A 14,569-nucleotide genomic window follows, 5' to 3' on the forward strand; every position below is an offset into this window, starting at 1 on the left:
ATTGTGTTCCAAATTATTATTCAAGTGATATTTGAAATGCGGCCGCTTAAGTCTCTACTATAATCGTATACAGCCCTGATTCAAGTGATTTTGCTACTGAAGGTACGGCTCTTCTTTTTGAACCATGAAAGAAAGTGATCAGTCAGAAAGTCCACATACTTTGCTGAGGTCATTTTCACACCTTCAGGGATGCTGAAGGGTCCGACCAATGATTCTCTCCCCATGATTTCGGCCCAAACAATGACTATCCACCACCTTTTGCTGACGACACAGCCATGTTGGGATGTGGTGGCCGTCCACCACCAATCCACTATTGCATCCATCTGGACCATCCAGGGTTGCACAGCAGTCATCAGTGAACAAGCCTATTTGAAAATTAATCTTTATGTACGGCTGAGCCCACTGCGAACATTTCTGCTTGTGAGCACTGATTAAGGGCGGCTGAATAGTACGTTCATGCACCACAAGCCTCTGGAGGATCCTCCACCTTGAGGTTCCAGAGGCACCAGTGGCTTCAAATAACCGTTTGCTGCTTTGTAAGGGCATTTTAACAGCTGCTCTCTTAATCCGATGAATTTGTCTAACAGAAACCTTCCTCATTAGGCCTTTATCTGCACAAACCCATCTTTGTTCTGAATCAGCCACAAATCTCTTCGCGGTACAGTAGCGCTTCAGTTTTCATTGAATATCTAATGTTTTCATACCTTGTCATATGGCACTACACTATCTGATGATTTTTGTCAGCAGAGAGATCATTTGTTCTCTTTCCCATACTGAAACCTGGGAAAGTTGTTTCAAGCAATTTGAAACAACTTGACCTGCTTAATAATGTGGAACATCCTTCTTAAGTAGATTTCCTTTAATTGAGCTCACCAGAAAAACTAATCAACCCAGCTCTCTGAAATTAATTATAGTGATTCAAAGAACCCTGACACACAATACCATCTATAAATTTAATAGCACAACAAAAAATGAAATCTTTATGACACTTAAATCCAATTTGCACAATAGTTTGGAACACGGTGTAGACATATTGATTCAAATCCATCCAGTTTAAATGTCTGAAAGTTTATTGATTCAACTGTAACAGTTTGTTTTTTTTCCAGTTTATGCATTCCTTAACTGCATCTCATTAGTTGCTAGCTGCAAGCCTCGCTCCACTGAGGTAACATCTGCTGAGCTGTTCTGACAGTGTGTCAGGCTCTTACACAGCAACAAAATCACTGGTTTATTTTTTCAAGTTCTGGGAATCAGCCACGGTTAATGAGTGCAGCACATGTTGAGGAGGGGGAAGAAAAAGCACGTTCTTTTCGTGTAGTTTCCTTCAATGGAAAGTTGGAGTGTTCCTTTGCGTGTGAGAGGCAGCTGGCCACGCTTCATTGGAGCAGAAACAGCTCTTTTTTGTTTAATTTTGTCTCTGAGCTTTTTATTGGTGCTTTAACTGGACCGCTTTGAAGACTGGTCTACTAAATACCAACGTATTGATGAACATTGACATTGTGCAAAGAAGATCATTGGGGAATGAAAAAAATTCAGATTGGGAACTGAAAGGTAACATTTTCTATGGACTACAACAGGTAGGCCTAACCAAAGCATCTTCTCTCACTTGTGTGTTGTATCCTCTGTCTGGCTTGTTCCTATCTTTGAATATGACTTCTTGCAGATGTCTAAAAATAGGACATGCCATTTCTTATATTTATTTGAAAACAAAAAACAAAACCAACCAAAATACTTGCTTTCTGGATGTCAGTCACTGTAGGAATTTCTGTTATGTCATATTTTCACTTTTAGATGTTGCATTGAGCAATGCTGCCAAAAGTGATGTTTTATAACCTAATTTTATTTTTTGCATCTCCACACCTTTATTCCTGACCTGCCTGCTCTGTTTCTTGGTCTTCGTTATCCTGTTGTTGGACGAATGTTCTCTATCAAACCTCTGAGGCCTTCACAGAACGGCTGCTTCAATTAAATGCTTAGATTAAGTTACACAAGGGTAGTTTTTTTCTTTAATTTGGTGACTTTTAAAGGCAATTCGTTGCACTAGGTTTGTTTGGGTCTGTCACAGTAATTGGAGCTGAATCTGTGTGCATGCACACCATCAGATTTTTGTTTTAAAAATTATGTTAAAAAAGTACATTATTTCTTAGTTTTTACTTTCCCTTAGTCTATAACATAATATATATTATAATCAACAGCATATTAAGCACTCTATCTGGGACCCTTGTACACTTTAACAGTATTTATTTGAAGGAAGGTGAACTTTCCAGCAGTAAGTCGTATTACGCCACACGATGGCGCAGTAGAGAAGCTGAAAGCGAACCCATTCCCTTCTTTCTTTTTTTCTTCTTCAATTTTTTTTTTTTTTTTTTTTTTTTTTTGGAAAACATCAATGGGAAGCTTGGATTTGCATGTCCGGTTGCCTGTGCCAATGGGCGCACTGGGAAGGTTGGGTTAGCGGGTGGAGCCGGGGAAAGCGGCCCAGTAAGTGCACAGTCAACAACCAAAGCATCCGAGATTACTACAACCCCACCAAATTTACCCTCCGAAAACACACATTCTGGTTTATTTCTTCTAAGAATTTCGCTTTGGTTGCATCAGTTGGAGAGAATTGATGATTTGAACCCTATAAAAAAAAATCATTACTATTATTATTATTCTAAGGAGTGCTTGCATCGATCAGGACGGGTTTGCGGCTTCACGTCGCTTCCACACGTCGCTTTCCTAGTGTGGATGAAAACGATTTCGCGAAATTTCCTATCCCAGATTCCTCGATTGAATTAGTATTTTACCGTCCGGGGTCCTGGATTTACTCAGAGGAGGAGCAGAGGGGAGCCGATCATCCGCCGATCTCTTGGGTGAGTTCATGGGTTTCAGTGTGGCACTCATCCCTGATATTTTCTGTGTTAAAACCCGCTGATGTCTTTACAATCAAGAAATAACGATGCAAGCAAGATTTCTACCAGCGTGTTGTTTAATTATTGAGTGTAGAGGTCATTATGCATTTCAGACAGTGCTGCAACGCGATTCGCATCTCTCCATATGGCGTAAAATGAATGAAATGCGGCCGCTTAAGTCTCTACTATAATCGTATACAGCCCTGATTCAAAATCAGGGAGCAAACCTGCTTTCTGAAGAGACTCTGATCTGCCCTTACACACAGCTACCGGCAGGCTTTGGACATCCTACAGCAGCAGCAGCAGCCTGCAAAGGATGGACAGTCAAACGCTGCAACTTTACAGCGCTGTTAAAGAAATACACGGTTTCATTAATGAGCAGTCCTGCCGTGATACTGGGTTTTATTGCGTCATTATTGTCGCGAGGATGACATCATTAAATATCGATTTAGCTGTTAAGTGTGCGTGGCTTTCTTTTCTAGTAAATGCAAGGAGGCACTTTGGGGTTGAAACATCATCAGCAAGCTACAGCTCTCTCCGTGATTTCTCCTTAAAACATCATGCTGTTTTGGCCTAAGTGAATCGCATTCAGTGCTGATTTTCTGATGTGGCCCCGAACCGACCTCCAGTAGCCTATGATTTCCTGAATTTGGGGGGTATGCTTTAAGAATGCACACACACACACACACATAGACATGCACACGCTTAGACAATTGGCACATGCCTTGCTATACAGGGCGTTGTAAACCCATGCAGCTCCATTGTCTGAGGGTCTCCATCTGTTCCATGACAAGGCATTCCTCAGACAGCTAGTCATGCCGCTAAAGGGGGGTGGTCTGTTCTTCTGACCAAGGGGCACAGAGCGAGGTCAGAGTCACCTGAGGTGTGTTAACAGAGAAGGGTCCCAGCCTCTCAGGGTTTGACTACTTGAATTAGATGGAAGGTTTTTAGTTGATGTCTAGCCTCATGTTGGTATGGAAGACAGAAAGTTTGGCGTGTGTTTGGAGTTTGCTCTCAAGCTCTGAGTGAGAGAACGGTTTTGGCAGGAGGATAAGCTCAGTCTTAAATGAGATCAAGTTCTTGTTTGTGTCCATTTTTTTTTTTAGTCTGAGTACTTGAATGTCTGGGTAGTGTACCTAGATTTTCTCCACAGCTGTCCAAAGGCAAACTATCACTACTGACGTTTCTCTGGAGCGGTGCCAAGAAAAGCACACAACTAAAGACATGATATGGCTACGCTCTGGGCTGTTTATTGCAGATTGAAAAAGATACTTGACTTATTTCCATTCATTACAAGGGAGGGGTTGCTGTTTCTTGCAAGAAGTGTAGAGGAGGAGTTGGTAACTGCAGTTGATTTCTTACATGCATCCATAACTGAACACATCTGGAAAATCACAGATTTATTGGACTGAAAGAAGTTGGATTTGGTGAAATGTTTGGGTAGGATACACCTACTGTACAGTACCATGCAGTGCTTAATAGGAGTCTAAGCTTGTGTTCATTCAAAGGTTTGAATGGAGGGAAGACAAGATGTTGTTTTCCACAGTGGGATCTAACACCTTTGTGTTTGTTTGAGTCTTACTTCCAGCTCTTTTCCCAGTTTGCACTGTTGTACTTGTATTCATTTCTTACATTTAAACAAACCATGTTGTACCCATGTATTGAGCAATTGCATTTCCATTTAGTTTTCTCAGTGGCTAAATATTGGTAGCTAAAAGCTGCTTCACAAACTCTAGTCAATAGCATGTCTTGCAGCATTCTAGCTAGGTATTCCATCGTCCCAAGTGGCAGCTTCTTTCAAAAATGAGATATTCTCTACAAAAAAAAAAAAGGGAAATAAGTGGCTTTTCTACAAATAATTTGAAGGTACATTAAAGAAAAAAAATTGCAAATAGGTGAATTATTGGAGTTCTCCACGACAGGTGTAGATTTACAGATTGGTTGGTAAACATCCTGCAGATCTGAAAAATCTGGGTAGAAAATAACTCCAGGGAAGAAGGAAAGCTCTCCAGTAGGCATTGTCACTGATTTATGAAACTTATCACCGGTAGATTAAGACATGAAATGTAAGGCAATTTGGAGAAACCACTTATAGATCTAAATTTGGAGGATATGTGACTCCCATTTTAATGTAATAATTTTTGATTAAAACCTTCATTATCAGATGATTTTCTCAGTCAAACTCAGCTCCTTCTCAATGTTTAGATTTGATATTGATTTTTAACGTAGTTTTGCAGGAGAATGTTGCAACAAACTGCAGCCATGTTGAGTCTCTCCATTGCCATCTTTGGTCTCTACTCTTCAAAGTGTTAAGTGTTTTTGCAAACTCATAGCTAGAGTCACAGGTTACGTGATTCTGGTGGAACCAACACTGTGAAGGAGACACTCTTTGTTTTCTGACGGTCAGACTTCGGATCCAGACTGACTATATCTGGTCAGCTGGAGACCAGGAGATACAGGTAGATGATGAGTGACATAAATTAGCATCTGTGCAAGTAATCACCACTGGAACTCAGTCATCAAAAGCAAAATATAATTACACCTCCCACATTCACACACACAAGAGCACGCACATAGTCAGCTCTACAAACTCTCCATTTCCCCTTTGACCATTTCCCTTCTACCACTGCTCTGATTGCTACATTAGGACTTGACTGTCGTTCATTGCACACACACACGCCCATGCCCACACACATACACACTAGGGGGAGGGTCGGTAATGCTGAAACCACAATACAACGAGTATCAAAGGTCATCCAGCTGGCCAATCAAGGAGCCGTCTGGTGGAAAGGGAGTCCCCCCCCCCTCGGTGTTGGGCAGGGTGGGTCTACTAAACACTCAGCTCCGTTTCCAGCCCCGGCTGCTGCTACCGTCTCCATAATGCTTTTCTGTGGATTACAAACACCGTCCTCTGGAGTCTTATAATAAACCGGAGGTCAAGTTCTGTCCCAGTTTGCAGACAGTGCTTTACTGCTTTATGACTTGTTTGCAATGGTTTTGAAACTACTGGGTGCTTTAAAGCTTGAACTGTGGAGACTTGAAGGTGAAGAACTGCAGGCATAAAAAAAAATGACAGAAACTATAAGATATGTCGGCCCTGAGCTGTTTTTTCTAAATAATGGCAGTGCTTCACAGTGACTGATCTTGTTTTTGAGGATTTACAGCTTGTTGTTACCACTGGGCTCTGTGCAGGCTTCATCTTTAAAGGCACTTCTCAGTCAATTAGAATTTCAGCAGAAATTTATTACTGTAATTTAAGTGCAATTCTATAGATTCATTACACACCGATGATTCCTTCAGTTACCAACTTTTATGTTTTATAACATTATAGCTCATATAATGAAACACTAAAATTCAGTTTCTTAGAAAATCTAGATAATAATAAGCCATCCATTTTCCATACCCGCTTGTCCTTGAAGGGTCAGAGGAGAGCTGGTGCCTTTGTCCAGCGGTCACCCTGGACAGGCTGCCTGTCATCACAGACACACACAGCCATTAAGGCACACACACTGATATCTATGGCCAATTTAGAGAAACCAGTTAACCTAATAGTAATATTTTTAGACTTTGAGAGAAGTCACGCATCAAAGAGTAGAACATGAAATCTCCATGCAGAAAGACCCCAGTTTGGGATTTGAACCCAGGACCTTTGTGCCACAAACTGCACCATCTTACAGCCCCATACATAAGCCCAAAAAGCAAAAATACTGTTAAATCTAGAAGTGTCATCCATATTAACGGAAATAAATAAATTAACTAAATGCACTAAGTGAGTTATTAAAAGTAGTTTGGTCTTCTAATCCATTGAGAATTACCCAGTGGATGTGTGGTTGTTAAAGCATAATAAAAGAACACTCAAAGCCTAAAGCTGGATGCACAATTCTGCCAGTAGAGACTTATTAAAACTATGAAGAAGATGAAAATTCCATAAAAGATGTTCAGTTGGATGGAAAGAGATGTGTTGAGGAAGAGAAGGTGAAGACAAATTGATATGGGTATCGGTTATCCATACGAAGGTATGCCGAGGTTAAACAAAAAACACTGTATTGATTTCCAATAGTATTTGGATTGTTTACGGTCAACTTAATAAGATGCCAGAGGAAGTACAGGAGTAAATTTTTGAAAATGCTACGATGCCTCTTCCCCACATGTACTGCACAGTGGCAGTTCAGTCTTTCTGACAAGAAAGAGAAATTCAGCTGTTTTGAAATATCTCCGGTCGGTCGGTATACCAACACATAAACTACAAGCAGAATGTCTGCTAACTAGCAAACGGCAGGCTTTACCTGAGCAGGTAGCCTTACTAACCAGCATACACCAGGCAACAAAATCATTTAATAAATGTTAGAAATAACAGCATTAAAATGGTTCCTGATAGGAATACTTGTTTATAATAAAACAAAAAACAATCATATATTTTTGTTTCATATTTTTGCTTTAATAGAGTGGAAATTTTGTATTTTTACTCAAGTTTACTACATTGTGATGATTGCATACCAGCTAGCAAGGACCAGAGAAACTAGGAGAACACATGAAAAAGGAGGAAAAATGAACAGAAAGACAGAAACATGTGAACCACCAAACAAAGTCTCTCTTTTTTCTCGTTCTTCTGCACAGAACTTTTGACCCTGGTGATGCATGTTTTCTGGGTTTTAGATCCGTCCGCCATCCTAATTCCCTCTCAGTCAAACACACTCACACACATTTTCACACACTCTACTGCCTGAGTGCCTCCAGTATGTGCTGAGTAGAGATATCTGATTTTTGCAGGCTAGTTAAATGCAACCACTCTTTGCTCCCATAAACTTCCATTAGTGCACACATTACTGGTATGGTCCCAGTATGAAGACAGATGTGTTGTTTTGCTACTTCTGCACTTACAGCCTTACAGGCCCCCATGTCAGCCTGGAAAATGATTGAAGCGATGGACTTGAATGGCTGTCTGGTGAACAGCGGTGTGTGAAGGCAACAATTTGTGTTGGCTTCGTGTGACAGAGCGTGCAGGTGTGCAGGGAGCAGGGCGGGCAGGCTGGATGTGTGAGGGTGTATTTGCAATGCATTTTACCCAGGCGATCAGCAGTTTCTCTCTTTGCTTCACTGGATATAACAAGGAAAGTGGAAATTGGTTGCATTTTTCTGCTCTCTGTGTGTATTGATTGATTTATTTATTTCATCATGACCTGTTGTAGCCTGTCTAACTGACAAAATAGAAACACAGCTGCAGCACTATGATGAACAACTTCTTCTTACTGGTCAAACTAAAATGCAAAAGAAAGTAATTATTGCCCCTATGGAGCAACGGATGTCTTCCTGTTGTACACACTTATAAAATTGTCTGCTTATAGGTACAAAATGAAGGCAGGAAGGGGTGAAATAGCAATGTGGGAAGAGCTATGTTTATGATATGCTTACAATATGTCCCCTTTAATAACAATCATGCCTCTTTAAACAGTAGGGATGTAAACAAATCAGCTGCTATAGAAGGTAGCACAGGTTAACTTGTAAGTTTGTAGTGGTGGCAATATTAGTGAACTCATCAAATCTCATAATGTAAGGATTTGTTTTTTTCTGTGTGTTTATTTAGATTTCTATGTTCTGTTGAGTCTCTGTGTTGTCCTGTCTACCCCTTGATTAGGTACACCTGTTCCTTGTTTCCCCTGATTGTCTCCCTGTGTATTTAAACCCACTTGTGTTCCTTGTTCTTTGCCAGGTCCTTATCTGGTCGTCTTGTCAAGTCTGCTGTCAGTTATTTTGTTATCAGTTGTTACCAGTTTTGAGCTTTTATTCTTTGCTCATTCTGTGCTGCCTGGACTTCTGTATCTCTGTCATCTTCATTAAATTCATCATTCATTCTCAACAACCTGGGGCGACCGCGTGTCCCTCATCACCTCCAACCGCAAATCATGACACAGAAATCAAATGCTGACCCACAAATCTCTTAGTTTTTTATTACGTTCTGCATGTCGCTGCAAAAAAACAAAACAATTTTATTACGCAGAATCAAATATTTGAAGTGAATGCTGCAGAGAATCTGCCGCTGAGGACTGAGAACAACAGATTGCTTTTTTTATTGGCATGGAGCCACAGTCTCCTGTGTTTTGGCAAAAGGCCTTGATGTCTTTGGAATAATGAACACTTTCCATCTATCTCTTTCGGTGGCAGGTCAAGTTAACAGGCTTTTTGTTTCTGCTCCTGAACAGGCCTCTTCCAGCTTACTTTCTGTCTGCTGATGGCATGCACAGCTCAGACAGCGCTGAGCTGAAACCCAGACAATGTTGAGTTCTTTATCCTACTTATTCAGCATGAATGTATTTTGTCTCTAGGTGCAAAATCTTTAAACTGGCCATACAGTCTTAAAGGGAAAATATTAGGACATAAATGTGCTGTAATTAAACTAATTTAACATTTTCTACTTAAGGAAATAATTGTCTTTATCAAACCCAATGTTTACACAATAAGTGACACATTTAACTGTTCCTATTAAATATAGCTAAAAGACTTTTTAAATAGATGTCTTTTTTACATTAGCATTTTAAAGGACTTTTAACAAGTAGTCCATGACTTCCTTTTTCCTAAGTTGTGAAAAACAATGCGACATCTGACAATGATCCATTCTTCCTCGCTACTCTTTAAAAAGACAACAAAGAGAAATGTTTCCAAAGCTTCAAAAGTTTGGGAATGGTTGCAAATACATTGCAGCCATTCAGTGGATGGATAATTAGGTTATTAGTTTGATATTGGCAAACTAATAACCTCAGTCAGAGCAAAAACGAATAAGCTCAAAACAACTGCTAAAACTGCTACTCTTGGCCCACTGGGGGTTAATTTTTGCTTTAAAATGATCTGATGAGATGCTTGAAAAGACTAGTATTATTTGCAAGTTGTGCTAAAAGGAGTTAGCCTGTCATCGAAGCTATTCAAGCCTAAAATAGCATCTCAGTGCAAAACATGTTGCAGCAAGCACAGACATCCCCAGTGCTAATGTCCACATCCACAGTCCACATTTCTAAAGAAATATAAACTGGACAGCTGAATGCATAAAATAGCACTTTGTTATTATATAAAACATAGGCTATGCAAAATTAATTTGTTGTATAGCTCATATATCTGTTTATTCAATAATTATGCAGTAAGAATGGTTTTTGAACTGAAATGCTCATTTTGTCTGTATGTGATTTCCTATTAAAATGGGATTAATTGCAATTAAGGCCCTTAATATGATGAAACATTTGTTCGAGTCCCACCACTTATTCTGTAAACCCTTCCAGGTTTGTAAAAACATATTTAGGATGGTGGCTGTTTCTATGACAGAGGCAATAAAATTAACATGAAAAGACTGTTTGGACTATTTTACATCAGGGGAACAAGTGTGTAGCTTCACTAGAAGATTCACTGCCCATTACTGCCACACTATTGTGTGTGTGTGTGTGTGTTGGTTGGGGGGGGGGGTGTTGTGGGTGTGTGCACCCACAACATCCCCCCCTTGGACTTTCCGAAGAAAGAACGAGGTCTGATACGATGATTGCTCAATATCAGAGTGATTCAGAGGAAGATATTGTTAGCAGCAGACAGAAGTCGAGCTAAATCTTCCACAGCACAGAGGACAACTCACTGAGTTGTGTGAGGAGTTAAAAAGAGGGTGAACGTTGTGCGTGTCCTAGTGGTGTGATGGAAGGGCACTGTGCATGCATGCAGTGTATCCGGTAACCCTCGTACAGAAAGCCTGTCTCATATGGTGGAGCGACATCAGCTGATTCATCTGATGGAGGACACATAAGGGAAAAAGGAGGTTTCTGTGAGTGTCTGCATTTTGTGAGAGTGCAAAAGTTCAACCTTGATAAAAAGAATGAGTCACAGTAAATATCACAACTATGTCTGTCCAGTAATGGAGTAAGATTCAGCTTAAAAAACCCCCCCAAAACCTGACAAAATTATGAAACAGACAACTGTGGATGGAAATATTGAAAAATTTATACAGCCTGACGTAATTGTGTGAGCCCAGGGATTATATGAATTCATTATTTTGATTAAACACTTCCCTTAAAAGGGCCAGACTATGAGGCCTACAACTCACTTTCTCTACAGAAAGTTTATCTTAGATGTGAAATGAGTTTGTAAGCATTTTGGGATTGATTTTAGGTCATTAATGCTTGAATATAAAGCATCTGATGGACTCAGGCCTGGCAATTACTCCCACTTATCAGAGCTACATTTGTCCTCTTGGTCTCAGATTGATCGGATATTTACTTTTAGTTGTGCAGGTCGGTGCTGGATGATGGAGGAGTCTGGGTTTTTGCATCTACTCCTGTATAAAACTAACTGGCTCATCTGAGAATCAGACTTCAACACTTTAATTAACAACAGAGGTTCTTTAATAATACATTTCTGCTTAATGGCTTTTATTCTATTTTGATTCTTAGAGGAAAAAAATGGAATGACAATTAAGAAAAAATATTTGAAAAGCAACTTAAAAAGAAGGGATTTTTTAAAAACTAAATTGTGGGAATAAAATAGCAGCTATATAATTGACAATTATGTGAAAGAAAAGTGAATCAAACTTGGCAGTCTGCTTATAGATTAAGCTATCTGCCCTGATCAGTGATCAGCATGCAAAGCCATTAAAATTGGATTAATGTGTCAAAACTAAGAAGTCCTGCAATTTCTGATCTAATAACAAATCGTCCAACAGTATGTACTATCATGAATATTTTGAGTTCACCACTGCTCACTTTGATGGGGATGGAGACTTTGCTGCTTTGTTATTTTTTCATTTTCTTTTTGAATTTCTATCATATTACTACCACAAAGGTTAACATCCACAGTATTCCTCATCTCCACTCTATCGAGTTCAGCCAATCAGCGCCAAGGAAAATTAATAATGATTCTTGATTGGCTGCTTTGCAAAAGCAGCCAATAGTATGTCAAGTAGATTTCTCATATATTTTAATGTCGAAAGCTGCATTCCTTTTACAATACTTTAGATATTGACCATGAAAAAACCCACTAACAGGTGAACTTACGAATACTGAACCACAAATAGGTGGGAGTCCACTGCAGAAAAAGAAAAATCTACATCAGTAAAAATTGGAATCAAACTGGAAAGAAAACCTGAAATTGGTATCGACACAGAATATTATTAATTGAGTCTGTTAGGAGTCTATTTGAAGGACAGCATTCAACTAGATGTCTTTTTTAACACGTGTACAGACGACTGTCAGGGTTGTCGGCAACGTCCTCTCAGTGTGATCCAGTTTTTTTCTCATCTTGCCTCTACAGCATAGAGCGATCTCTTAAGAAATATGCCAGAGCTGCTTTCCGTTTATGAAACTGCTCACTGGTGCCATGAGTCACGGTTGCTATAGAGAGGAGCTCTGACAGCAGCACAGCTGATTAGGAGCATCTGACTCCACATGACTCCTCTACCTTCATCTCTTTCTCTATCTCTGCCCACATCAGTTCACCTCCTCCTCTGTGGCTGCCGTCTCTGTTTAAAATCACATTTTACTTTTTAAAACTGTTCCTTTCGTTTAATTTTGGCTGATCTTTCCTTACAGCAGCTTCACATCCCCACATTCTTCTCTCCTTTTATAGTTTTATATATCGTTACATATAGAGCCCATCTGCACACCAGATGTGACCAACAGCCTCAGATGTTATCATCTCTGTCATGAACAATACAAGACTAAGACGAACAGGATCCTTATAATAGATGTAAGACAGATGCAAGTTTGAAAATGCCTCAAGGACAAAATTGCTTGAGGAAAAATCTGGTTTTATGATGACAAAACGTTATATTCTGTCATATGGGATGAAATTTATGCAAATCTTTACATGCATGATTGGTGATGCTAAGGGTGAAAATTATTAAGAATTCATCCTTTTTTGATACATCATGATTAATCATCTGGATTAATCATGATGTATCAATGCTTTAAATAATCGTCAATTAATAAAGTAATCAATTAATTGTCAACTGGAGTAGACAGACTCAAACACAGCAATTTAGCGTCACCTATTTCACCAATATCTGAACAAAAAAATCTCCTATTAAGCACGTTTTGCTACCCTGAGCTTTTCACATTAAAGTTAGAAGCATTCGTATGATCAACTGTTACCAAAGGAATACTACATTATGAAATTCTAGGCAAACAAAATGCCTAAAATACAGAAATTTATTTCCTTATTTAAAAAAGGAATTCAATTATGTGCATTTTTTATATATATATTTCTAATTTGAGAAGAAAAAAATACACACACGCCTCTCTCTCTCTCTCTCTCTATATATATATATATATATATATATATATATATATATATATAGAGAGAGAGGCGTGTGTGTGCAAGAATGGGCTCTCAGCAGTGAAGTTCTCTGTAGGTTTGCATTAAAAACAAAGGAAGACGGTGATCTGGAAAATGAGGCCTGGAGAATCCAAGTCTTGCACACTGCTTTTCACATGACAGCAGCTATTTACAGGAGCAGATGGATGAGGCTGCAGGCCAAGAGGAAAGAGGTGAGGAGCCATTGTAAGTGCTGGTGAGATGAACAGGGGGATGAAAGGAGGGCAAGATGGAGGAGGAAGAGGTGTCTCGTTTCGCAGTCGAGTTGCGGTAAAATGCCCATGAGAATAAAAGCAATAAGCTTGCAGGAGATGGAGCTTGTTGACGGCGTTAGAATCTAGAGCTGACTATTTCAACTTTTAAAAGGAAGCTGAGAGGAACAATGTTAATGTCTCAACTCTGCTCATTGTCAGATACCAGAGATCTTTCTCTAAATCTGCTCCAAATCCTCTCATATTTTTCCTCTGTCACACAGCTCCATATAGTCACGTCTTCTTTTCTGCCTTCTATCTGTCTTCCTTAGGATTTTTAATCGTTCTCATTCCCACAACTCACATCCCCTACATTCCCTCTGCCTTCTACAGTCAGAGGAAGTGGTAGTCTCAGTCCCTGCCGGCTCCCAGAGGAACAGACGGGCCTTTGTCTGTCTGCACTGTAGGAAGATGAGTAGTCAGTCCTCCTGGTAAGCTCAAAAAGTCCGGTAGGAATTCAGGCATTCACTGTGGCAAGTTTGCCACCCAGAATGCCAGTAAATCAGCCAGCAGTTAAAGCCAGGCTTTTATGGTCCTAACAGCCTCTAATGTATTATGTTAGGCACTCAGGAGTCCTGGGAAGAATGGACTTGAAAGCTGAGAGCAGACGGAGACAAAGGAGCGACAGAACCAGGTTAAATACTATGCAGACATAATCAAAAATGTGCAATGACTTTGCAGTGTGAAAGCTGCTATTCACATTACTAAGAAGTGAAATGGCAAAACATCCATTTATTACCATAACATTACCGGTACTGAGGAGGTGAAGTTGTTGGGAAGAAAGTTACTTACTTCTAAAAGAAGTTAATAAAAAAATTCTTAATTTTTTCTTTAAATGAGTTAAAACATTTTGTTTTATCAATTTAACAGACTCCACCAATTACACTTGAGCTTTCACAAGACATGTCTCAGAAAGTTTAAATCGTCAGACATGATGAGTAGGACATAGTGTGACCCACGTTTGGAGGCGTAGAGTCCTCAACTTGGCCGTCGCGAGTTCGATTCCTGGACCCGACGACATTTACCGCATGTCTTCCCCCCCTCTTATTCCCCCTTTCCTGTCAGCATGCTTTCATATAAGGAACT

General features: G+C 39.7%; 1 protein-coding gene across 1 annotated transcript in view; it reads left to right on the forward strand.

Moving 5' to 3' along the window:
* Window positions 1-2,495: 2,495 nt before the first annotated feature.
* numbl (NUMB like endocytic adaptor protein) overlaps window positions 2,496-14,569 on the forward strand; it is a 64,356-nt gene continuing 52,282 nt past the window's right edge. Inside the window, exon 1 of the mRNA XM_044118831.1 lies at window positions 2,496-2,855. The gene's annotated coding sequence lies outside the window, so the exon portion shown is untranslated. The remainder of the gene's footprint in view (window positions 2,856-14,569) is intronic.

This window comes from Gambusia affinis, linkage group LG06 (assembly GCF_019740435.1).
Source record: "Gambusia affinis linkage group LG06, SWU_Gaff_1.0, whole genome shotgun sequence".
In the NCBI taxonomy this organism is placed as follows: Eukaryota; Metazoa; Chordata; class Actinopteri; order Cyprinodontiformes; family Poeciliidae; genus Gambusia; species Gambusia affinis.